Source organism: Acipenser ruthenus, chromosome 7 (genome assembly GCF_902713425.1).
Source record: "Acipenser ruthenus chromosome 7, fAciRut3.2 maternal haplotype, whole genome shotgun sequence".
NCBI classification, from domain to species: Eukaryota; Metazoa; Chordata; class Actinopteri; order Acipenseriformes; family Acipenseridae; genus Acipenser; species Acipenser ruthenus.
Window position 1 is genome coordinate 26,567,461 of NC_081195.1, and position 24,402 is coordinate 26,591,862.

Here is a 24,402-nt window from a genome sequence, read left to right on the forward strand (position 1 = left end):
GCTGGTGATTTTCTGCTGTTTTTATTTTTTATTTTGCTGATCTTAAAACTGAAGTTGTGTGTCTGTGTGCTCCTCTGTTGGAACTGGAAAAAGCGTATTAATTTATTTTGCAACATTTATTTTACAAGGATGACAGTCCTTATTTTGAGTGGTGGAGGAGTTGCACTCGGGGTATTCAGTAAGGCCAGAGGCACCCTGTCCACAGAGCTACCAGGACCTCAGTGTAGCAGCTCATCCAGAGCAGATCCACTCCTACAGCAGACTGCACTGACAGCATGCTGAAGCATTGCTGGAGCTCCGGCCTCAGAGCTTCCTCTTCATCGGCCTGTACAGCATGGCAGGCTTGGGGAGCGCTTTGTTTGTAAAAAGCTGTTGGGGTTATATAAAGTGAAACAAAAGAGCAAGAAAAATCATGTTCTGTTTGCGATTCCATAGCCCGTACAAGCCAGCCTCTCGGTCTTGGCTGAACACAACATGGGCAGGGGGCATTAGATTCATTCTCTAGAAACAACAGGAGGCTGTTCTGCCTTTGTCTGCATTTGTAAAGCCCAGTGTAGTATTTAAAACAGCGCCTTTCCCTTACTAGGGATACATTCATGCCACACTTTTACATTTCCATATAATTAGAGACCTGAGCGCACCAAAACCTGGGCTCTGTCTGTCTGTTTTCTCTCCTTGTCTACAGTGCTCGACGGGAAAATACAATATCACAGAAGTTTTAAACCTATTGACCAACGTCAGCTCCAGCTCCTTTACACTGGAGTTAATGTACTTTCTCCTCCTATCTGAACTACATTATCGAAAACATTTCTAAATGTATCTGGAACGTAAAAACATCAGCAGTGTTTTTTTTAGCCTTGTTTTGTGTAGCGCTCGCATTAAAAAATGAAAGCAAAAAATGGTCATAAACTTCAACTGTGGGTTTTCTCTCATAGAAAGAGGTCTGTTCTTTAATCAGCAGCTCTTTGTATTTCTTAGTACAGTGGCTTATTTACATGAGATTAACAATGTACTGCAAGTCTCTTTAGACCTCTTCAAAAGGAACTTCCACAGTAAGTGCTGTTGATTCGAAAGCCTAGTGATGTTGAACTGCACAGCACAATGCACAAAGGATACTGGGGGTAATTGTATCCAAGGTAGAGTATTGACTGTTATGCCTAGTAATTAGACCTCTTTGCAAGTAAGGATTAAACTACATAGGGAGGAAGAGGTACCACAGTGGATTCGTGCATAGCCTTTCACCTCTGGAGTCCCGGGTTCAAACCTGGATGGTGGGACCTTGTGCTGTGGAGTTATATGCTATTATTTTCAGTGCAATTATTTCCATTTCAATATTTGTCCATTTCGTAAATTCAGTTTACATTCCCTTTCCATTTGTATATTATTATTATTATTATTATTATTATTATTATTATTTATTTCTTAGCAGACGCCCTTATCCAGGGCGACTTACAATCGCAAGCAAATACAAATACATTCAAGTGTTACAATATAAGTCATACAATAAGAACAAGAAATACAATAATTCTCAAGTGTGACAAACCACAATTCAATAATACAGCAGATAATAGTGAAAGTTACATCATATATTAGAACAATACAGAAAGCAGACTTTACTGTTTTAAAATATCTTAAAAAAAAAAAAAAAAAAAAAGGTTAGTGGGTACTCAAATGTTTCACCTTGCATTGTGGGAGCAGTAGTCATTTGTTGAACTCTGTGCTGTTTAAAACTGCCTCAAAAAAACTACAGATTCCAGGTTGCACTGTACTAATAAGACTTCCTCCATTTCTCAAGCTCTGTCATGCCCAGAAAGAGCACAGGACATCACATTTCACTTTCTGTTATCATTCAGCCAGCAGGGAAACATGTCTCCATTTCACATACCAGATTTCCATTCGTACTCCTCTGAAGTGAGACACTATATCCATTTAAACATGTATTACAAAGCTAAAGAGAAATGCATGGCACACACACTAACAGACAGGGATTGTATGTGTTGTGGTTATCTGAAATGGAACAAAAATCTAGCAGGACTGGCAGAACCACTATTTCACTTGGCAGTCGTGTTGTGACAGTTTGAAGTCTATTGTGACAAAGATGTAGTAAACAGATACCTAGGAATTTTATTTTTTGCAAATGTGATTGTGGTGCACTGCAACACATTGTGTCCAGTTTTCATCCCTTCGCTACAAAATACATTATTGAACTTGACAGTACAGAGGTCAACTAGGCTGATCCCGGGACTCAATGGCATGAGCTAGGAGGAACAGTTACAAGAATTCACTCACTCCTGTTTTACACCTCCATTAGCTAAATAGGTCTCAAATGTGCAGTTTTGAAAGAAATATATACAGCACACATGTATTTTCATTTTAAAACCTGATATGTGGTGGTAGTCTCAGTTAAAGGAAGGTCTCAGTTTCTATGCCTTATTCTCAGGTTATCTGCAGTGGATCATTTCACCTCAGCGGTGGGTCAAAGCATGTTACTGGTTTAATGCCTGTCAGTCAACAGGGGAAGCAGCTGATTGGTTATTGACAGGGGAGGGGAGGGAAGGGAAATGAACCAGGAAGTGCAAGACAGTCTAAAAGCATAGCTTGTAAGCAGATTTCTTTAACGTAGATAAAGCATGTTTGATATAGCATGTGTTCCTTTCAAAGCTGCACATTTGACACCTATACAATGAATGGATGTGCATGACAGAGGCAGTGTATGGAACTATTTTGTAAGCTACAGTCACTTTAGTTAACTTGTAATCAAAACCTAAATGGTAATGATAGTTAACCCAAGTCACTTCAGATCTAGCACAGAGAGTAGGACAAGGGGAAAGGAAGTTAGCACGTTAACACAGTTATATTTGTATGGACTAGCCTAAGTAGTAGCATCTAAAACACTAGGAACATAATAAAAGTAGATTCTGTCCTATTGCATTAAAGATGTAGATTCCCTTGGGGCATGTGGGTGAATGGTGTTGATGGGCTCTTCGTGTTCCCAAACTTTCATTATGTTCTTATGATGGTTAATACGGACATACAAGCCTTTGCTACTACAGTAGATTCAATAACATTGCTGGTAATGAAACATGTTAGGCAGCAGCAGTTATAAATGCTCTTTGGTTATTAATTGGAAATAACATTTCTGGTCTTGGTCACAGTACATTGGCCAGTTTCATTTAGAAATCTGCATAATGTAATATTTAAGGCGGCAGTGTGAAACCAACTGAAAAAAATAATCTTCCTCTTGGGATTTCCAGACCATTTGTATTCCAGTCATTGCTTGTAAGGTACAGTTTTAGCTCTGTGACAGTCCTCACCACAGTACCGTCCGTTCAGTGAGATCAACTGGTGTTTCCGACGGTCTCCCCTGGTAAAGGCACGGCCACGCGGTGTGCAGGGGGAGTCACAGTCAGGGGAGCGCAGGGGTCCTCGAGGGTCTCCCCTGGTAAAGGCACGGCCACGTGGTGTGCAGGGGGAAGTCACACAGTCAGGGGAGAGCAGGGGTCCCTGAGGGTCTCCCCTTGTAAAGCCACGGCCGTGTGGTGTGCAGGGGGAGTCACAGTCAGGGGAGCGCAGGGGTCCTCGAGGGTCTCCCCTGGTAAAGGCACGGCCGTGTGGTGTGCAGGGGGAGTCACAGTCAGGGGAGCGCAGGGGTCCTCGAGGGTCTCCCCTGGTAAAGGCACGGCCGTGTGGTGTGCAGGGGGAGTCACAGTCAGGGGAGCGCAGGGGTCCTCGAGGGTCTCCCCTGGTAAAGGCACGGCCGCGTGGTGTGCAGGGGGAGTCAGTCAGGGGAGCGCAGGGGTCCTCGAGGGTCTCCCCTGGTAAAGCCACGCCGTGTGGTGTGCAGGGGGAGTCAGTCAGGGGAACGCAGGTTCCTGTCCTGACTGTGCAAAGTCAGTGGTTTTCGCGGGGGATTTCCAGGGGGAGCGTTGCATTGGCTCTGGAGCTCCCGTTGGGTAGGGAGTCAAAACCAGCAGGACTGTTTCTCCTCACCTCGCTAGAGTGGACCTTACCGGCCAGGCGACCTAATAAGCTCAGATGGACACCTACAGGGCTGGCTTTGTCTGGTAGCTCGCTGACATCCGCCCTCGGGTTCCTGGGTGTAAAAGAGGAAGCTGGCTCGGTCGTGGGATCGGAGGACGCCCGCTGAACCTTCAGTTCTCCTGAACTGTGTGGGGAATGACTGGGGAGAGAATCAGGGTAAAATAATTTGGCAATCTAAATGTAGATATACAGTATATAAAAAGCATAGTGGAAGCATGTTAAAGTGTAGATAAACATTGTAATGCACAGAGAGTTTGATAAAGCATATTAAACAACCATGGCACACTGCAGTAAACTATGCTTCCCCATACCTTGCTGGTCTTTGCAATGCTTTGTTCCACACTGCAGTGCTTCTCCTATGGTAATGCTATCCAATACCCCTTTCACACAAAAAGGCTGCTACTGAGCTGTCTCGGAGACGTTAAAAGAATTATTTAAAATACCCTTTCACACAGCACGAAATTGCGCAATCTATGCCGGTATAATACCGTCATAACCCTTTCACACAGCCAAAGGGATCATGCGAGTACAACTTTCAAACCTGTCAGTCAACAGATTGTTTTCATGGAAACGGAAACCAAACAAAATCACAAAACAAAAAGGCGCCGTCGTTTGTCAAAGAAGTAAATTTGACTATTTTGTTTTCGTTAAATTTTATGTTATACAATGTAACAACCTGCTAAGTGTCAAATTGCAGGCGCTTCAGGCACAATGTACATTGCGTGTTTTATTTTGCTAAGAAGGGATACAATATATTTAAAAGAAAGAAAACTGTAGTGTACTGTAAACTTTCCTGTGCTCCCTCTGTGTTTTGTCCTCTCTATTAATATGCAGACAATTTAAATAAAAATATTTAAGTGGGGAAGCATTATTAATATTATTTTCATTCAGCCGTCTGATACCAACTGCAGTGTTGTGGGCTTGTCAGAACTTTTGTCAAGGTGTGTCTATTAAGGATCCTAGTGATATCAGTAACCCATTCCACACCCTCACCCCTCTGTGTGAAGAAGGGGTTCCTACCCTCGGTCCTAAGTATCCACTTCATCTCCAACAATTGCTATTTTTGTACATTACAGATTGAATTTCCTCACATACCAAAAAAAAAATAGACTGGAGTAAAGAACCGTTGTCTAATGAATTATTTAATTAATTAAATGTCTGCTCAAACAGCACAACCAAAAATGCTGTACTTTTTCTGTATAAAAGTCACTGTAATAAAATATGAACATGTCTTCATTCGTTATCTTGGGCAAACAAGTTTTCCAGGACATTAGTACTACATACTTCCACTGTTTGCTTTCAAGCACACCCTCCCATGAGGCAGGCATGTTAGCCATAGCGAAACCATCTGAAACTGCATTCTGAGCAATACGGTGAATGACTGACAGGGTGCAGGGTCCTGCTCGCTGTTGCTATGACAGTGAGTTTAACAAGCTCTGCTCATGACATGTTAACATGCATGGTATTTAAGACTAGTATAAAGAACGACACAGCGTTTTATATAGATAACGCAACACAGATCTGCACTTTTATAGATGAGTTGGAGTTTATTTTCTTCCTTCAAAACACTCGCCAACCTTAAAAAACCTTTATAGACAGTGAGACACACAGGGGTGAGGGTGTGCAATGGGTTACCTAGCCATGTTGCTGATGCTGAATTATTGGAATTATTTAAGACCTGACTTGATGATTCGGATGAGCACTGAAGGGCTGAATGGCCTCTACTGGACTGAAAAAAGATAAATAAATCTGCTTTATTTCAAGGCCCACTTTTGTGCTAGATATAATACAGTTCTAAAAAATGGTCTGGTACTAAAAACGTACTCCATAGAAACAACACCAGCACAGGAACAGCTGCAGTACAGAAGGCTGAAGGGATAGTTCCTTATTAAATGTTATGTATAATAAACACTGCATTAAGAAAAAGCAATACCATTTTAAAAATGTAGGATTCAATTCACACTTGTTTTTTGACACCATTGTACCATGTGTTTGACTCGACTCTCCTAGCGACTACTGGAAAGATTTCGTAATAAACGTGATGCCTTGAAACTGTATTTGATTTATAACTGGATTTTCCTGAATGTTCAAACGATTAATCTTGAACATTATTGCAAGGCTGCTAGCCACTCAAATATCGCATATTAAGAAGCAATCGATTGAGTTCAGTATCAATGTGAATCAGATTAGTTCTGTCCTAATGTGTTTATGGAATAGACACTAAGTAAGTCACCTCACATTGTGGAGGTACTACTGTCTAAATAAAATAGCCAGCACATATAAACTATAATACACTCAGGAGTGCCTCATTTAGAAATCCTAATAGAAACAAAGAAAAACTCAATGACAAACTCTTCCACTAGAAGTCTTATAAGGTTAGGGTTAGATCTAGGTCAGAAAAACGAATCAAACTGAATTTATTTCATTTATTTGAGTATTTCTAGACCGAATTATAAACTTTTAACATTTGGATAACGTTAAAACTCTATCCTCTTAACACCCCAGTGCATATCTAGCTTCCAGTGTGCTGTATAATATATCACAGCATCTAAAGGTCTGTCGTAGAGAGCATGCCTGCGCAGGAGTCCTGATCCTCAGCACTGTTCTGTAATGTGGGGCACAGTACCACGGGTGTGCCTGTCCATTGAATGACATTCTTCACTGTGCTGGTATGCATGTTGGTCATAAGCTTGGTTGGTTTTCAATCTGGGCAGCCAAGCTTAATAAAAAGGATTTCTTCTGTCATTCAGTCTATAGAATAGGAGAGCCAATAAGCCCACTAAATATTGTCTCCAGAGCTCTGTGCAAAGTGCTGTCTGACTTTGACTGTGAACACTTCATTATCCAGCTGGATGTGAAGCAGTTTTCATTGGAATCAAACCACGACATCAACTTTATAACCGGATCCAGAACTCTAAACACTCCATGGTAGACTAGGTAGTAATAGTAAAATACAGTATTTAGAGATAAATTATTTGTGAGCCTCAATTAAACATTCTTTGCTCTATTAATCACCCTGATACCCTATTCACAGCCTCACGCAGCCAGCTACCCAGGGACGTTGCTACACTAAACACCTCTTCCTGCTGGATTTGTCTTGTGGTGAGGCATCTTTTTGATTTCAAGTTTTCTCAATGCATGCGTTCCGTTTATGCACGTGCTGTTTTTCATTTGTGTTTGAAGGCACTTATGAAGTGTCTACACACTTTTTATTTTTGCTTCTTTCTTTCTGAATAAAAAAATAGTTATTTTTGATTGTTACTGTACCTGTATGATATTCCATTAGGAACATGTTTGCTGGTTGCATCTCTAATTGTATCATCTCAATAGTTTGTAAAGTAAAAATCTGAGAGGAAAGAGAAAATCTAGCTGCATCCCTGGCAGTCATTGTACAAACCTCACTCCAGAAATCCAATTATAGAAGCAGGCCCTTGATGGTTGAAAATTGACCTTTTTGCTGGAATAATTACTACAGTAAACCTGGTAATTAATGATGTAAGCAGAAACAATTACAAATGAGAGAGAACCCACATGGTAGTAAGAGTGATCTTGAAGAAACGCCAGGAGAAACCAGACTCATCACAAGGCTTAAAGGGTGCATAAGGACCTCTTTATTTTATTGTGTTACATGTTCCCATGTGTTGCTGTTTACCTAAGACAGGGAATGCAATTTGAAATTTTGAAAAAGTGGTCAAAATGTAAAAAAATATAATAATAATTGAAACAATACACACACCTTACGTAAACAGCAACACATGGGAACATGTAACACAATAAAATAAAAAGGTCCTTGTGTACCCTTTAAAGGAACGAGCTTTGAAGATTGAGAGAACTGGATTTATTCAGCCTAGAACAAGGAAGCATTAGGTGGACTTGATTGAAGTCTTTAAAATCAAAAGGGTTGAAAAAGTTAACCTAGCCAGGCACAGCGCAGAAACCAGGACCAGAGGACACAGTTGGAATGGAAGTGGAGACGCTTCTTCACACATGATGTTGATGCTGTTTAACTGAGACCCTCCAAGACCTGACTTGGCTGTGTGGCTTGGCTGTGTGACGCTTATTCTTCATTCAGGATCTATTTGTTGAATTACTTTGAGCTGTGCTGTGCTTTTGATCTTGTATCAATTGACGATACGTATTGTGCAGGTACCTCTATTACGATACAATATATAATGTAAAGAAAGTACCACGATTCATCGGTACACAATAAACCACTTTAAACAAAACAGTATCATGAACTCAAACTGATTACCATGTACCAACGACAGCTTTAGACGAAGAAAGAGAAGGTTGACAGACTGTGTGCCCGGTTGTTTGGAGTATTTGCTTAAATTTTAAAAAGGACAGTGCATCCATTAGGCTTGTTTGCATTAACTGTGTCTGGTGTATGTTGGGATGTAGATGATGTAATTCTGTATTTTAATGGGGTGATTATTAGGTATGAAGAGGTCATTTGGTACTGTACACATCTTTTGAAACTTGCATGAGATCGGTTTAACCCTTCATGCTCCTTAGCCAGAAATCATTTACAACCATAATCCTCCAGCTCCTCACTGATCACTCGCAGTCATTCAAGTGTACGGGGGATCGCCTTGCTACAGCACAGTCAATGCTCCTGAGCGACAAGCTTCATTGTGATGCTCAACTGGACAGACAGCACTCCTACTGAGAGAGACTAGTCTTCTATGTGCATCCATCCTCAAACATTAGAGTGCCCTTGTGACAGGATGGCTGGGTGGACAGAGACTCGGAGACAGTAAAACTGAAGTTTAAGCGCTGCCGCACATTTTTAATAAACACAAAATAAAGGTTTAACAAAAACAATCACGAACCACAAAAATGAAAAACACAAAACCCTCACCCAAGCAGTGCTATCACAGTGAGTTCTTTTTAAACAAACATTTCAGGCCCCTGTGTCTCTCTCCCAGGCTCCCTTATATACCATGTGGCCAGGGTTGATTGAGAACTAATAATTCAATCAACACCTGGCTACATTCTGCACATGTATTTGGCAGGGATAGGAATTAACCCTATTCCTGCCAACCACCACCACAAACACACCCAAGACAACCAGGGCTGGAATCTTAATTTCCAGCCCTGCCATATCTAACATACACTTCCATATTTACACATTCAGGGCTTCTGCCCTGCCACAGCCCTCTACAGCAGTAGCACCCGCCACCAGCCACAACTTATTTTTGAGAATGGATTGGTTTTTCTTGACAGCGCACAGCTGTGTTTTGTATCGCACGTCTCTTCACCATTAAGGAATCGGCCAACGGCCCGTTTTCCTCCCCCGCGGCTGGCAGGGCTCCCAGGTGAGTGTGCGGAGCAGATCCCGGGTGTGCCAGGCTTATGCTTGACATTTATAAACAAACAAACGCTACTGTAGTCTGTTCTGAACCACAAAACCTGCTTGAAGTGCAGTCGACAGTGACAGAGGCCGAGTGTACCGTATTCCCTGGATCAGCTACTATAGTACATTAAACAGATTTCATATATCCTGGAGGTTCTTTACAATATTTAGGACTAAGTGTCCCTCTGGAGTGGCTGCTGGCATGGATTGACACACAGTTCATTGCTCAGAGCCCCAGGATCTTGCACGCTGTTTCTTGTGGTAATGATATCTGCAGATTGGCTGAGTGGACTTTTTTTTTACTCCCTGGGGCAGTGTTGCGCAATCTCTGCCGGCACAAGTGTGTATGTGTTGGTGTGGGGAATAATGGGTTAGCACGAAGGAGGTTAAAATGATTCATTAATGATTAATTAAGGATCCAGCCACAGGTGTATAAATAGGGTGATCGCGGTTGTTAGTGAGTAAGGATAGGGTTGATGTCGGTGTTGGAGGTGGAGGTTTCTGTTCCGTGTTCCGTGTTGTATTTACACCGGGTTCATGTTTATTTATGTTTGAGTTTTTGTTGAACCTGTTTATTTTGGCCACTGTGCCTTTTTGTTTTGTTTCAGTGTAAACACCATTGCCAGTGATGCTGTCCTGCCACAGGGGGCGCCAGAGTGGGACAGACGTGCCCTTCACATTTTTATGATGTTTGCAAACACACATGTGTGAGGATTAGCTTAAGCCTTATATATCAGCAAATTATAATTGTTTTCCTTTCCTTGCTCTTAAAACCTTTTCTCATGCCAATGCTCTCTGGGGATACATCCAGCTGGATAGAACTGCTTATTAAATTGTGATAATACCATATACTGGTGATCTAGTTTCTGGTGGCTCTTATTTTGGATTCCAGCCATGATGAGGATGCTTGTTACCTGCTTGTTTTTTAATATATTCTTCTCCTGTACTGTGCTTGTTACAGCAGCCATCTGCCCATAGGGGAGCGTCATTATGTAGGACTTTATATACAATCATTCACAATTCTGAGCATGCAAAATATAGAGATGCATTTCCAGTATACAGTATTGTACAGATTCTGTGGGGTTTATTCAATTGATCTGAACATGATGCAACTGAACATGATGCAACTGCCGCCTTCCTGGCTGTCTTACGTATTTTATTATCAGAAATACACTAGAGACACTCCTGCACAGTTTGCACAGTATCTTGCCTCTGTTTATACCAATTGAATAAACGCTTGCACAGTACTGCAGCTTTCCCCCGTGAATTCTGTACTGGTTTATTTAAATAAGCAGAGAATGCAAAACAAACATTGATACTGTCCTTTGTAAAAACAGTGTGGACTTTCACCAGAGAGTTTCATGCTGTCATGGGTAGTTTAACCTTCAGAATCCAGTGGAATTCATCACAGCAGTGTGGGAAGTGTCTCTGACTCCCCTTCCTCAGCCTGTGCAGAACAATTTAATGATTCACTTTTTTCAATGATGACCAATACCATTTCCCTCTGATTCTGTGACTAAACCCAATATAATAATAATAATTGATAATAATAGTAATAATACTAAAAAGCTGGTTACCCATCCTCTAAAAATCCCTGGTGGTAATGACAGAAGTTTGTGTTTTTTAAGATTCCAACAGAAACCCCTTTGATCACTGCGTGTTAAGTTTCCTGTCTGTGAATCTCTTGCATTGATGTTTCCTTCTCAAACCCTATAGAGCTCACACAAACTGTTTTAAAAACATTTTTAAAAATTAAAATAAAAAATGACCGATGGAGATATAAAAGCTGAGCTTCTGGGGTCGTTTTTAATTTTGAATCTCCTTGCCTATCTAACTGTCTGCTCCCCAATGTTAAAAACACTGGAAGGATTTATACAGAGTTAAGGGGTGACGGTCTTAAGATCTGCCACTGTTACAATCACGAGATCTCCTAGCTGACACATTCCTTCTGTTGAATGGAAGACATCCATTTCATATTTTGCACAAATGAATGCATACATTTAAAGGACTTTAGACAAACATATGTGCAGTGTTGTACAGAAATATTTTCAGTTGCACCTGGAAACCACATGCAAATGCTTGTATGACAATCCATGCAAGGGTCCTGATGGGCTACTTGTATGATGCATAATAATATCAAGAGATCATTTAATGATGGACCATTTATAAACTGCAATGAACTATGTTGTGCTTTGGGTATCATTATGACAGACGATACGTACAATAGCTCCTATTACGGTATGATATATCATGTAAAGAAAGTGTCACGATACACAATGAATCGGTACAACCCTACTAATAATATACAGAAAGAAAGGGGGGAGTGCTGCTCTAGTAGTAATTGCACAGTAATGTGAGTGATACAGCTGCTCCAGTGCGCTGTGCCATTAGGACTGATTGTGTGGAGCCCAGCAGCCCTCCTCCCTCTCCTGCAGGTGTTGAAGCCTTGATCACCTGCTTAGTGTGCTGGCTCCCTCACTGCTACGCTTTCATAAGGCGGGTCCTGTTCCACTCCTCTGATCTTTATTGTTAAACAATTTGAGAGGGAAACGGTTTGGGATTAAGTGTTAACCCATGAACCTGCTTAACCAAGTATCCGCTCTGCAGTTTATCACAAATCTCAAGAGCCCCTCAATTAATTAGTCATTTAGCAGACGCTTTTATCCAAAGCGACTTACAGTACAGAGACTCGGGGGGTGAACAATGCATCACAACTGCTGCTGCTGCAGAGTCACTTACAATAGGACCTTGTTTGTCGGAGGTTAAGTGACTTGCTCAGGATCACACACAGTGAGTCAGTGGCTGGGATTGAACCAGCAACCTCCTGGTAACAAGCCCCTTTGTTTAACCGCTGGACCACCAAGCCTCCCATACAGGCTAGACTTACTGAAACTTTGGGTGGAAAACTGTGATTGTATAGCTACAATCATGTTGCATTCAGACTGCAGTTGGAATTTGACAGATGCTATATTCTGATTCACGGTTCTTCAGTAAAAAAATCCTTTGTAAATGTGTGTGTGTGTCTAGAGTAATTAATTAACATGTACTAAAATTTACCTCAAGTGAAGTAAGTTACTGTAGAATTTAAAACTAGGGATGGGTTTTCCTTGTCGTGTAATGTGCTGTATGTACAGTGTAATGCAGTGTCCTGAAAACAGGGTGAGCTTGCCATTAACACTGCAACGCTGAAGGAAATAAAGTCATTGCAATTTACTGTGTTCTCAGTCTAAATCTGTGTTTTAATGTCATTTTAGTGTCATGAACTTTTTCTTATTTTTAGTGTTGAAAGCTTTCTAACGAGATTGAAGAAACTCGGGACGCTTATGCGTTGTTCACGTCTGTCTATCAGTCACCACACAGTGAACACAATACACTAACTGCCTTGATCTTCAGCATCTTCACTACACACTCAAGCTGCTATAGACATTTCAGATGCAGAGGTTTCCATTTTGATGTATGCCTTTGACTCTCCTAAAATAAACACTTTGTACATGTTGGCTGTAATCGATCAAAGTCTGAGAGATGATACAACTGAATTAGATCAAAACTGAAGAATTGTGTCTTCAACATGACTATTATCAATAAGAAACAGTGATCCTAATAATGTGTGCCTAACAGTACACAATCAAATACACATTCATGAAGACAAGTCTAACTGTAGACTTCACTTGGGTGCTGTTCTGTTTGTTTAACTTTTGCTTTTTGAAATGTCAGTGTTACTCTACAGTAGCTTTAGCTAATGACTCAAGTGATTAAATGTAGCTTCAGATAAAGTACAGGGTACAGATCGGCAGTTTGGTTTGGAGTATGTCTACTGGAACTCCTGTGCAATCAATATCTCAAAAAGCTAGATAAATAAACAAGCTTTTCTGTGGCTCTGGAGTGGGAATATGAATATTGCACAACTAGATCTTCGTCTCTCATGTTCTAACTGCAGCTTTCTCCCTGGATAGTACCTCTCTCATGTTCTAACTGCAGCTTTCTCTCTGGATAGTACCTCTCTCATGTTCTAACTGCAGCTTTCTCCCTGGATAGTACCTCTCTCATGTTCTAACTGCAGCTTTCTCCCTGGATAGTACCTCTCTCATGTTCTAACTGCAGCTTTCTCTCTGGATAGTACCTCTCTCATGTTCTAACTGCAGCTTTCTCTCTGGATAGTACCTCTCTCATGTTCTAACTGCAGCTTTCTCTCTGGATAGTACCTCTCTCATGTTCTAACTGCAGCTTTCTCTCTGGATAGTACCTCTCTCATGTTCTAACTGCAGCTTTCTCCCTGGATAGTACCTCTCTCATGTTCTAACTGCAGCTTTCTCCCTGGATAGTACCTCTCTCATGTTCTAACTGCAGCTTTCTCCCTGGATAGTACCTCTCTCATGTTCTAACTGCAGCTTTCTCCCTGGATAGTACCTCTCTCATGTTCTAACTGCAGCTTTCTCCCTGGATAGTACATCTCTCATGTTCTCTTTATGTCCTCGTGGACAGATCCGTTCTCTACAACAGGGAGGAGAGAGGAACAAAAAAATCTAGGTATTATTAATTTCTTAGCTGACGCCCTTATCCAGGGCGACTTACAATTGTTACAAGATATCACCTTATTTTTACATACAATTACCCATTTATACAGTTGGGTTTTTACTGAAGCAATCTAGGTAAAGTACCTTGCTCAAGGGTACAGCAGCAGTGTCCCCACCGGGGATTGAACCCACGACCCTCCGGTCAAGAGTCCAGAGCCCTAACCACTACTCCACACTGATTGAATACCGAGAGTAAGGTTTCAAAACAATTAATAATCAAGACGTATCAAATTATCGATAATATCACAATAATCGTTTATTGTTCCAAGAGAAGAAGCGAAACTGTATACTATAAACCAATGACCCACTTAGAAACAAAAGTTTCATTAACATGTTTTAAAACATTTTATTTTCCTTTTCCGCATACTAACTGTACATGAAAGTGGTCAGTGACATCTTATAACAATCCAATTCCTTAACTGTTCCCTATTGCTGAGGCATTTAATCACCCTGCTCTTTCAAAACCTCCCCCTCCAGGCTGGCTGTTCAGTTTGTCTTCATGTTTTCCACAATGGCTGTAAAAGCTCTGGAATGAATCTGGAATCCCCTGAGCAGACACTTGGAAAGCTGTTAGCAAACACCTTTTCTGAGATACAATCAAGAAGTGTTTAATTAATACAGCAACAGACAAGGAAGGAAGTCGTCCGATTAATAAAACAAAGCACAACACTTTATAATGAGTGTCAGAGGACCCTGCTCGTAAAAATGTAACTTGTACTAGCAAGTGGCTTTATTTTTAGCTGAATGAATTTCTTGTAATTCTCTTTTATTTATGGCACACGAGTTCTAAGTGGTGGTGTTACGGTAATTCGCTTCCCTCTGACGCCTGGGCAAGTGTTATTGACATCACAGAACAACCATCTAATTCAGTCAGTAGTGATCAGTTATTTGATGAGCATGGAGACTGAACTGCTTCTTCCCTCACCTCCTAAGAGAAAGGGTGCTCCCTCCAGTCCACAGCAGGCTTGAGGCATGGAGACTGAAGTGCTCCCTCCCTCACCTCCTAAGAGAAAGGGTGCTCCCTCCAGTCTTGAGGTATGAGACTGAACTGCTCCTGTATCTCTCTCACCACCTAAGGCACGGGACAGTGCAGTGTATAGGAACAGTTGCTGTGTTGTGGTACCTTGTCTTTTTTATATTAGTAACGGTCAGTACCATCCAGATTAAAGACATGTATTGCCAGCAAAACCACAGGAAATTCGGTCCAAAGATGCAGATCCCTAGATGTTGCTGGCTTTTATGTCTATAGGAGCACTTTGACTGATCAAGTCTGCATTACATATTTCTGTGGCAAACAACTAGAACTGAAGAGCAGCTCCTGAACTCGGGTGAAAGAATAGAAAACAAACCCACTGTTTGAGTTAATGCAATGAGGCCCACTCAGAATGACTGCAAATATTATAGAAAGGGTCAGGGACAGGAATATAATACAAAGCTATCAAAATGATCTAACAAAGGGTAGTGTTTCTCTGAGAGCCTCTTGTGTTTGCACGGACATAAAGCCAGAAAAAGTTATTCCACATACTGTGAGTACATGTCGTCATGGTGATTAGGGGTGTATCGATTCACTGTGTGTCGATGAATCGGGATGCTTTCCTTACATGACATGTCATATTGTAATAGAGGTGTATGTCGTTTGCATTGCGATACAAGACCAAAAGCACAGCACACCTCATTGTAGTTCACCAAGTGCTTGAATGAAGAATGAAGAATGAGTGAGTTCTGTAGTTGTTATCGTTAAATGATCGTTTGTATCGTTTGTATGTATCATAAAAGTAGCCCATCAGGGCCATCGCATGTATCGTGATATGTATGGTATCACAGCCTGCATATCGTGATACGTATCATATTGTGACGTCAGTGTATCGTTGCACCCCTCATGGTGATCTTGTGACACTTGTTAGCAGGCTATCTTGGGGACCGCTCCCCTGAATGCTCTGAAACTTTTGTTCGGAGATGTTATTTCACAGTGTAAGTTTTATTGGAAGGTGGTGGTGTAAGTGGAAGTTTATAGGTATGTGGTAGTGTTGGTGTAAGTGGAAGTTTATAGGTATGTGGTAGTGTAAGTATACGTTTTTAGAGAGGGTGTGTTAGTGGTGGAGTCGTTTGAAACGCCCCCCTCCTTTCACCTCTTCCCGTCCCTCAGCTCTCCGGGCTGCATGCTGTTGGATCCGTCACTCCCAGCCCCCTTCACTCTGTACAGATCAGTAGTCACGCCCCCATGCACCCTGGGGAAAAGGGTGAGGCTAACTCCAACCCTATTGAGGACTGACTGCATTGCCGGTGTTGTGTTTAGGTACAAACGGATTGCTGACAGAGTATTATTCAGGGACAGATAGCAGCTTAGCCTTTGTATTTGACTGCCTCCATAAAGACACCCTTATGAGGGGTGAGTTTAGTCACCATTCTCCCTTTGTCTTGCACACTTTTGCCTATGAGTCAGTCCCAGTGCCCTTTCTCCAATTTGGTTTCCAGAGAAGAAGGGGTTAAAAGCAATCTTCCATTTTTTTTTGCTTTGTGGTTCTATTTTTTACCCAGCTGTGGGGAGGAAATATAAGAAACAAGAAAGAGCATGTCTTTTAGTTTTTTCCTCCGGGGGTAATTTCCGTTTGCAGACACAAAGAAGTGACTTGCAGGATGAACATGAATAATTCCAACAGTCATTTATCCAGTTCTTTCATTGCAGTGCAGTGCAGTACAGTACAGTAAAGCTCTTTATGCTTCAGTGTTCTTTTGAAGGCTTCTGTCTATTCACAGTGCAGAGGCCTGGGGCACACACATCTATAGACTAGCTCTAGGACTCTTCTTTTCAACTTGTCTTATCTTGATTACTTTTCAATGCAGTGCAGGCATTATCTCATGATCAAGACCAGTTCTGCAGTAAAACACAGTTATGTTTCTTCTACAGTAAAAGAAGAATGCTGTATTTATTTGCATTGTTTTTTTTAACTCTTTCAGCACTGCTTGGAAAAATACAGTTACTGCACTCAAAACTGCAGACTCCCAGTGCAGCCCTGGAGAAATACCCCTCTCAGCACAGGAGAGCAGTTAACCAGACCCTGGTCTATCTCTGTGTATGACTTTAAGATACGGCAGCTATTTATTTTAGAAACAGAGGTCTTACTGTTTATTCCCAAAATGTTAAAGACTGTGTTTTTTTTTTTTTTTCAAACACATTTTGGTTTATTAAATAAATGTTTCTTTACTCTTTTCAACTGTTATAGAGAGGGTTTATTAGTTTATTCACAATATTCAAAGCACTGATTTAACCTGAGACTTAGTGCCATAGTTTCAAAGTATTTCCTCCAGTCTTTAATTAACTCCTATTTTAAAGGAGAAAAAATGTTACAAAATGAGAAACACACACCTTCCGAACGCTGAAGAGAACTTGCACTACAGTACTTTGTTGTTTGGTTCTAGCTGTAAAATTAACAGGCGTTTTACCCCTTTGAAAAACAGTAGGAGTTAAAGACTGGTGTAAACGCTTTGAAAATATGGCCCATGAGTCTTCAAAAAACAGTCCTTAAATGATTCTTAAAGTTGTAAATAACATCCTTTGTGCTGAAGACTTGAATTTAATTGAATTAGTATGCTGTGATTGTTATACATTTAGCACTCACATATCCGACCCTATAAAATTTTGACTTCAGTGACGGTTAAGCGCATGTGACGCATATCTGATTATTTCATTTTGGCCGGTTCCAACCCTTGTCTGTTTTTCAGGGAACACAAAAAAGATACAATGTCAAAAATACATATCTGAAAGGACCGTGTTTAAAAATGAGTAGGCTTCCATTTAGATGTACTGTATTGGTTTTGTTGGCACAGTACTATATTTTCAACACAAGAAGTATTTTAATTCAGAACGATATGCTTCTGAAAATATCACTTGCCAAAACTAAAGAGAAGACATGTTAACTGTAATACAGTACATACTTTTAAATCCATTGTAGCGGTATGTAAAATTTCCCATTAACGACCTAACAGCAAAATGAAATCTAAATGTTATCCATGCACAGAACTGCGTAAAATGTAAAAGGAAATGTCATTTAGCAAAACCAAAAGATAAAAAAAAAACAACAGTTTCCTGAATTAAAACAGTATCCCAAGTCAGTATTCAAAAGTGCAGAATATAGTGCTCAATGAGGCCCTAATGTCACAGTTCACTTGCAAATGAAAATGCACTAAAGCAACAAAAGATCACAGATTAAAAGAAATACATAACAGTATCTAAAACTGTTTAATGATTAACTGTTACATTACCCTAGCTTGTTTCTTTCGCTTTGTTTTGGCTGCATTTTCGTCAGGTGAAACTGGAGGAAACGTTGTGTAACTGCACAATAAAGACAGACTGATTTGGCATTACAGAATTAAAATTAAAACAAATTAAAAACGCAGGCTGTGATGGATAATCTTCTAAATTGTAACATTGAAGAGATGGGCTTTGCATCAGAAAACTGGTGACGGAGTCTGAAATCGCGTGTGACGGGCAAGTGCATTAATTTGTTACATATATATAACGGGGATTGATTTTATTCTTAATACAAGGACGGTAAAACGCGACTGACGTGCATCTGGGTAACAAATATCCCAGGTCTGACTGTGTTGATGACCGTTTTCAGTAAACACCACAGAACTAATAAAATAGAATGTACTTCCGGAATGTTACAACTATTTTAAACCAGGTTTGGTAGGTGGTGGTGTTGACGCGGAGCCACTGTATCAGTTTTGCAGTGTTACTGTTGTTTTTTTGTTTTTTTTTTGTAACAAATACTTGAAAGTTACATCACAATAAGCCAGCGTGTCTTAACAGTAGCTGAAATACGTAGTTTACATGACTCAGGGTTTCTCTGGCTGTTGTTTTAGTTACTAGTGACCTTTCAATAAACTAGTCACTGGAGAAAGTCAGTCGTCACTACTAGTACAAAACTGCAGTCCTCAAGGGGTGTAACGCGTCTTGTTTTTATTCCACCTGTACATTAAATTACTATAATATAGTTAGACAGATATATAAACCGTTGTGCAATGCATTACTCATGCATCATAACAGAATGTATTTTGCTTCCTTGTTTATTTTGCAGCTTTCGCAATTGTTTTGCAATATAACATGGCAATAAAACACATCACAACAGAAAGATTCCAGTATAATTTGTATAGCCTACCACGTGCTTTTCATATAAAAAATAAATCCTATTCATTTTAGGTTTTCCTTCTCTAAATACAAGGAATAGTGCAATATATTACAGGCAGTAACTAAAATCCTATTTAAAAACACTGAAGAGGATTCTCAACAGCTCTGCGATCCATTCAAACCATAACCCTGCTCTCTTTGTCTCTGCACCAATATTGGAAAGCCTTCTCAAAGGCAAATTCAGAAATGTTCTGGAGATTGATTGGGCGTGTCCACAGACATGTGCATTAGCAGGTTTACACGTGTCACTTTAAGCTGATTTCTTGGATCTGTTTTTATTGCATTGTAGCGGCTGAAACCACTCTCGCAGCCAACTGTTCACATCGGCGCTACATTTACAATGAAGGCGATGTTAGTTCTACTGGGAAAGCTAGGTGGCACTAGTGAGGTACTGGTAGTAATTAACAGGTTTTGGTTTGGGACTGAAAATATAGAGACTTTATTGGAGATCTATGAAGTCAATGAAAGCAAATCGGGGCTAATTTCATGGTAACCTCTGACGTGGCTGTTAAGTGACATCTTACTTTATATGCATGAATTGAATGTGTCTTGCCTGATTTTGCTGGAACATAATTCAATCCCCAAAGTGTGTTCTTCTTGGCAAGGTACTATGCAGTGTGCATGGCTGATATAACAGCTTCCTTTTCTCTGCTGAAGGTATTGACGATGGCACGCTCTGTACATGGCTGCATTGCTCATGCTTCTGTGGCAGCAGCGTGGTCTTTTGTACACCTGTGTTTTGTTAAATGCATTATTTCCCTAATGATATAGTGGAGGTGTACGTACTGTACAGAATGTATCTTGCACTCTGGAGTTTTACATACAGTATGAACTGGGTGAGCTTGTGTGGCTTCCTGTCGTTCATTAATACTCTTACAGTATGTTCTTGTGTACTGTGGAGAGCTGCAGTCTTGGACCAGCTTGTTGAGAGTATTGGTATATGGGGTCGCTCTGTGTCTTTCTGTTTGGCTGGCAGTATGTTCGTAAGTCACTTTTTTTTACACATATCTCAGTAAGTGATTGCTCCAGTTCTTGCTCAGTAGTCGATTTATAGGGACGATTTGCAGATGAACCTGCAATTCCACAACAGTCCTAAACATGGAGGATCCATCTTGTTGTGGTTCTGTTGCTCCACTGTTCTGAATATGTCCAGGCCAGGCTCACAGGATGACACGAGAGCACAGGTATAAAATGCAAACGCAAGATGTCGTATATTGTATGCCTGTGGAGTTAAAATTATCTGTCATGAAAATTGCTGTGAATTTGCTACTGGCTTTCCTCTACACAACCTTAATAAATGTGCAGCTGAATGTGTGAAGTTGCTGTGAGTGTCTCGCTGTTACAATGCCAGCTTTGTGCTCAGCGAGCCTTGCTGTTGTGTGCACAGGGTCATACTCACAGAATGACTCTATAAAGCAGCGCAGCTGAGCGTACACTGCCCAATAGGAAACAGCAGATGAACAGTGCTGGCTGGTTCCACCCTGGAAGCACTACAGTACCTAATGTTACCGTAGGGAAGGCTGTCCCAAATTAGTGCTAATCAGAGACTGATTGAGCAGATCTGTTTGCAATAGATTTTAATCTACTTGTCAGAATGGGAGAAAATTGAAAGCAGCTTTACTGTGACTCATGGCATCGATCCCCCCAGGACACGCTCACGCACACGCACACGCACAGACACACACACGCACACGCACAGACACACACGCACACACACACACACAGAGCTGTGTTCACACTGCTCTGGGGTCACGCGTACAGTCAAAACGTTCGGAAACTTGCTTTCTTGGAAGATTAGCCTTTTTGCTGGCAGAGCTCCCATGTTGAAACAAATTCCTTTTACAGACTTCCTATGTTAGATAATTTTTTTCCGGTTTGGAGAATGGGGTCTATTCATCAGAAAGGGGAATGAGTGAAAAACTCTAGTCTTGGATTGGTAGTATTCAAACATAGGCTAGACCTTGTTTCTAAAAGCTTTTCCTGTGCTTGTAAAAGAGTGACTTCCAATATAGCTATTATGAGACGTTTATCTAGTTTCTGGTTTTTGAAAACAGAAGGCAATCATTTGGATTGAAAAAAAAAAAGGGGTTTACGTTTGCTCCAGCAATAATATTTTGTCTTCTCGCATCCTGGGGCAAAAATATTCTGGAAAGAGAAAGTGAAAATTCACTCATTATCCCCGTCTGGTAATGTGCAGTCGGGCTTACGTACTGTATCTGTGTCACGCGTTATATTTTTGATATTTTTTAACAATATTTAGTGTAGATTCTAGGGGTGTGTGGGGTGTCTGTCCATACATCTGTCCCTCAGTGTGTCACCTACATTATTGAAGCTGTCTGCGTTCATTTGGAGAAGCAGGACTTGTCTGTTGCCAGTCACTGCCTCCTGTGTGTGTAAGCTGTTCACACAAAGCCATGTATACAGACGCTTCCACAGGAAAATCATTCTTATCCATGCCCGTAACATCTGTCAGCTTGCTGCACCTGGCACATGCATATGTTCTGGGACTGGGCCGTCAAGGCTGGTTTTGGGAGCTATGAGGCTTTGGTGTTATGATTGGATTATAGTTTTCTGTTATATTTTACTGAATGATGACTCAATCGATTGATCTTTATTTGACTCTGTTTAGGACTCTGCTAGTGCAATGAACAGCTACAGAATTAGTATTTTATATGTTTGGATCACACTGGTCAGCCGTCCTTGACTCTGTGTGTTTGGATCACACTGCTCCGCTGTCCTTGGCTCTGTGTGTTTGGATCACACTGGTCAGCTGTCCTTGGCTCTGTGTGTTTGGATCACACTGGTCAGCTGTCCTTGACTCTGTGTGTTTGGATCACACTGGTCAGCTGTCCTTGGCTCTGTGTGTTTGGATCACACAGGTCAGCTGTCCTTGGCTCTGTGTGTTTGGATCACACTGGTCAGCTGTCCTTGACTCTGTGTGTTTGGATCACACTGGTCAGCTGACCTTGACTCTGTGTGTTTGGATTAGGGATATGTATTTTGGTACAATTCTATGAACGTTTAAATGCTATACAGTGTCAGCGTTTAAACCATATCTACACACACACACACACACTCTTTATATTACACTCTGAGGTATACTGACAACCCTGGTTAGTATTTTCTAAGCAAAGAAACCCTAAATAAGCAAATAACGTTTAAACATCGTAAAGACTTAACTACAAAGTAAATAAAAAATTTAAAAAAACACGTACTCACCAAAGTATATATTGAAATGTTTATATTGAAATGTCCTCTTCAATAGATATAATAGGATTTTTGAGAAATATATTGCTTGAGTACTTGAACATTACAATTTCTGAGTACTCGAATCCAACGCCAGTCTTCTCTACATACTAGTGTACATAAACCTCGACCCAGGATAAAACCCGCCCCAGTATCAATCTTTCTGTTGCACCAATTAGAAAAGCTACTTGGAGGCAATTGCCAAACCCCTTCCTTTTTATAACATCTGCCCTTACTGTGGCACCACAGCAGGCGGATACTGATGTATATGATGATACATACTAAAGTGAATACATTAAAAAATGTGGATTTAGTGAAATTTGTCTCGTGACTGGTTATATGTCTAGCATATTATTCAACGTTTAACCACTTCTATAGAGTTTAAATGTTTTAAACGTTTAAAATTCCCATCCCTAGTTTGGATCACACTGGACAGCTCCCCTTGGCTCTGTATGTTCATCTTGAGTGGACCACACACGGCCAGCCTCAATCGGGCTGGACCAATCACAGAAGAGGTATTTAGTCTCTACCGCCTTCGCCAACCTCATATAGACGGTTTAATGTTTAAAAGAAAAACATTTTTCTATGAATTCAGAGTCAGGCTTGGAGTTTATTCTTATGCTTGAGAATGCTCTGTAACATTTTGTACCAGCATCGTGTTACATCTTTGTAAATATTTTCAAATAAAAAACAATATTATTAACTTCCGTACCTGTGTTAACACACAATCTGTTGATACACACTAATTGGTAGATCAACACCTTTTATGTGGGGCACCAAAAATGATATTAAATGATATTAAAAAAACTAACCTCCCCATGAAGAACTCCCTGCTGTTCTACAAAGAGAAGAGAGGCTGTTCTTGTCCTGCATCTGCAGCTGTGTGCATTGAAACGGTCCTCCAGGGCCAAGTCTGTCTGGCAGAGACAGGATGTGAGCGAGCTAGTCATTAACCAGGGGGGCTTCTATCCTCTCCACAGGGACAGGGAGGCAGAAAATTAACAGGAGAAGAGGACAAGCTGGAGAATACTGTACAACTACTCACACAGCACTTCCATGCATCATTTTCCAAAACAGCCAATACATCGACGTCCTTGAAAAAAAGTCATCGAAACTAACAGAAGTAAAACATTTAGAGCTAATGTACTGAACAGCTACTAAATTATTAAACAGTACTGCGTTAATTAAATGACATCATGTCAAAAACCAACAAATAATAACAATGTCAATAATCCCTTTATACGGAAACCCTGGGTTTTAGGGTTGGTAGAAGATCACCCACATTATTACTGTTGCAGTTTTAAAGCAGGGACACCCATAATTTATTTTCATAAAAAGTTGCAAATACTGTACAGGTGATAACAGATTGATTGCTGGTATGAATAGAGCTGAGTGAGAGAGAGCCAACACTGTTAAAAACATATTGGTTGTAGATGAGTTTGCACCAGTCTAGAAAGAGGTGCTTTGTGTGTGTTTAATGAGCACTCATGAAAGGTGCTGCATTGGTAGCACAGACTAGTCGTATATCCACAGAGCAGGTATATCTCCCCATGTTGATATTCAGTGCTGGAGGGCCCAGGCTTTCTCTTAGGCAGTGTGAGAACAGTTAATTCTCCATGCCCATCCACCCTCTCAGGGAAGCTTGACAGAGGTCTCCTATGCCAGTGAAACACTCCACAGGGATCCTCCATGACTGAGCAAGGGAGCCTGGGATGCTTCTAGTCAGTGAAACACTCCACAGGGATCCTCCATGACTGAGCAAGGGAGCCTGGGATGCTTCTAGCCAGTGAAACACTCCACAGGGGGATCCATTACTGAGCAAGGGAGTCTGGGACACTTATTTGCAAAGCTGTTTTTTAGAACAGGAATCCTAGCTTGGCTCAAACGAATTGAACAAGTTGTGGAACTGAAAACCATTGTGCTCTCATATAAAATGTGTATTTACTATGCTTTTCAACGATCCATAAACACTTTGAAACCACGGATGAAAGCTT

General features: G+C 40.9%; 1 protein-coding gene across 1 annotated transcript in view; it reads left to right on the top strand.

The window, feature by feature from the left end:
* LOC117415563 (signal-induced proliferation-associated 1-like protein 3) overlaps positions 1-24,402 on the top strand; it is a 125,335-nt gene that overhangs the window by 38,084 nt on the left and 62,849 nt on the right.